This window comes from Aythya ferina (genome assembly GCF_964211825.1).
Source record: "Aythya ferina genome assembly, chromosome: 24".
Classification (NCBI taxonomy): domain Eukaryota; kingdom Metazoa; phylum Chordata; class Aves; order Anseriformes; family Anatidae; genus Aythya; species Aythya ferina.
In genome coordinates, this window is record NC_140322.1 from 5,165,543 (window position 1) to 5,169,005 (window position 3,463).

Consider the following 3,463-nt stretch of genomic DNA (forward strand, 5'->3'; position numbering starts at 1 on the left):
GACCTTATTGCTCGATACAGGTACCTTAAAGGAGGCTGTAGCGAGCTGGGGGTTGGTCTGTTCTCCCATGTGCCTGGTGACAGCATGAGGGGGAATGGGCTAAAGTTGCACCAGGGAAAGTTTATGTTGGATATGAGGAAGAACCTTCTTTACCCAAAGGGTTGTTAGGCATTGTGATGGGCTGCCCGGAAAAGTGGTCAATTCACCGTCCCTGGAGGTCTTTAAAAGGTGTTTAGATGTAGATCTTAGTGGAGGTTTAATGGAGGACTCATTAGTGTTAGGTCAGAGGTTGGACTAGGTGATCTTGGAGCTCTCTTCCAGCCTAGATGATTCTGTGATTCTGCAGTAAGTGCTGCCTATTGCCTGCAGCACACAGATTCCTGCCTGCAGAGCACCGATGCCACAGGGCAGCTCCCTACCTCTCGCCATGCAGCCCCGACTGCGCAGGGCTCCACACTCCACTCTGCACACCGAGCTTGCAGCCAGGACATGTCAGGTATTTGAATGCTCTCAGATGGGGCTGTCTCTGCCTGAGAATTCCTAATTGAGTTTGGCCATCTGGGTTTATTTTAGGTCTACCCAGCAGTTTTGTTACTCTTCTAAGTGTCCTCAGGTTCAACGGTCCAATGTGGATTTAAATGAAACAGATTTACATTATCAAAGCCCTACAGATCAATCAATCCCTCTCCATGGTGATTTGTGGCTCTTCTATAGATATGCCTGTCTGACAAAGACTGTGGGGTTAACTACATATTTTTACAAGATTACATCTTTCTTTTGGTGGAGTGGTCTCAACCACCCTTTGGTTCAGAGCACAGATCATTCTTTTCAGCTTCTTTGTCATTTTTTTAGCTTGATGTATAAAGAGTTTTGATAGCCCCTGCAAACTTGCCATTACAGTAGGCTGCCCATGAATCTATTCAATGACTCTGTGCATCTAGTGAATTTTGCTGACATTTTTCCCCCTCTTGCTTTAGATGATTGGCACTGCAGTGATATATTTTGGAAATGCACACAAGTGGAGCAGATTTTTAAGCCTGACTGGAAAATCTATGCTCTCCAAGTTGGAATTTTTGCTTTATTTTACTTTATCTTGTAATATATCACAACTAACGTGAAGAATTTTTCCTGTAGAACTTTAATCTGGAAGACAGCTTAAATAAGAATATATACCCACTAAACACTGCAAGAATATTCTCTTCTAGAAGAGTGATGAAAAATAAAAAAAAAAGGACAGATTAATGATGGGCTCAACAATCAGTAAAAGTGGTCCCTTGAAGACCAAATTATTAAAGGTCTTTTAGGATATAAGGATATTAAATTATTTCACAACATCTTATCCTACATTTAAATTCATCACGTGGCCAACCTTTTATAAAACTGTTTCAGTGGAAAAAGAAATGAAAGAAACGTGACCTTTGTCTGAGTCTTCCTGTGTCCAGCTGCACAGAAGCCCCAACCAGGCTGCCTGACGCCCACAAATCCTGCACAAAGCACCACTGCTCGTACCCAGACCAAGCGCACGCTGGGTTCTTGATGCATCCAGGACACGTCTGATTCACTGAGCACGTGCTGATTGCCTTCACGATTTTCCACCTGAAATGTGGGAGCATTGCTTTGATCATTTCATATGTGATCACAAAGACAAGCTGGCAGGAGCGAGAGTGCACAGTTATTTCTATAATAGTAGCTGTAGAGCAGAAATATCTTATCTACATTTGTTCCAACAAATGGCATCTCTTTCCACTAATCCTCTTGCTGAAAATGTTCCTCTTTCACCCTTTTTCCCCAGAGGTAAACATTTGTACACAGCCAGGTCTCCAGCTCACCACACATGAGCTGGCTGAACGCTGGGCTGTGTAGTTTAAGTGAGCTGTGTGGGCTCCTTCTGTAACTAGCACAGAGCTCAGCATCTCCAGAAGGGCAACTCTCCTCCACCTAAGGTGTGCATCTCTCTCTGTCTTCTAACTACAGAGGGAGCTGTGATTACTCACTGGACAACACACCTAACACCGAAAGAGCTAAAGTCCAGTAAGAAATGTTACGCTCTGATTACAGACTAATGAACATTGTCATCCTACACCCCAGCTCGCTGCATGCCACGTTAGTACATATTATATTCCCATTTCCCCCTTGCTGAAAGAAAAAAATAATAATAATTCTTCCACCTTCTATCTTTCTTCACACCCTGTCAATGTAATCTCAAGATTGCTGGAGATGAGGTGGTTCAGAATTTATTCTTGCTGCATATGAACCACATCTAGCACACGATACAATCAACTGAGTTGAACTTCATGGGAACAGCAATATAAACAAGGATTACAATGACAAAATGATACATGGAAGAATAAAGTATCGCATTGTTCTAATATCTCCTGGCCAGGAAGATCTTATCTACAATGATTGCTGCTTGTGCAGTGATCAAATATGGAAGGTGACTGTTTCACCTCTCTGCTTTTACTATCTTAATTCTCTTTCTTACTCAATATTAAGTCAGCTGTCCAGATCCATTTCTTGCAGGCAGGTACCCAGGTATCTTCTTATAAGAAAGTATCCCCCAAAACTCCTCCAGCTTGCAGCAACCCCCTATGAACAGGAAGGTGTAATATTCACCCCGAGGCCTCTGCTCCTCCTTGTAGCCATGCTGGCTGGGTTGAGGCTGCGTTATACTCATGCAAAGCAGTACTGCTGTCCTGGACTGGGGCCAGTATCTTCGGTTTTGCTCCAGGGGAAAATGGAGTTGGGTGAGAGCAAACTGAATTTGACAAACTGTGTTCTTAATTAATTTACATCCAATTAGGATTAATTAATTGCTGACTTAAGTATCAGTCCCATGTAATTATGTATCAAAATAAATAATCTTATGCACTAAATGAGGTGGCTGGTTACAAAGCAGTGAGACACTGCCCTTCCATCGCCTTGCTTCCTGTGGTGCCTGGGCTGTGCTATGTCAAAGCAGGGAAAGCCCTTCAGCTGCAGACGGATTGATTTCCATTTACCCAGCGCACCCCAGATACAGCTCAAATTGTGCACCTTAACACATGCCTGTCCATGCTACTACTTTTTCCCCAAAGAAGGGATGCTCTGAGGGGCAGGAGCAAATCCCTCTTGAGCCAGTGAACCACCAGCCAGCACTGCAGCTGAGGCTGGAGTACCCACCTAACCCAGAGAGCTCCTCCAGGCACCCACATCTTCCTCTCCTCATGGACACGAGCTGTCTGCAGGCACTGGGGCTGACACGTAGGCATGAACAGGTCAAGGGATGCTGCCACAATCCTGTCACTGGAGATGCTGGGTAGCCCCAGGCTCTGTGACCCCCACTCTGTTGCTCTGCCCACTGCGCTTGGTGCCACTGAGAGCTTTAAGTGAGTGCCCCATGGCTGATGGGATTAACGGGCTGGGATTGCAAACTTGGAGGGGATCAGAGGACTTTTAGGTAATCAACAACTCTTGTGACAATTAC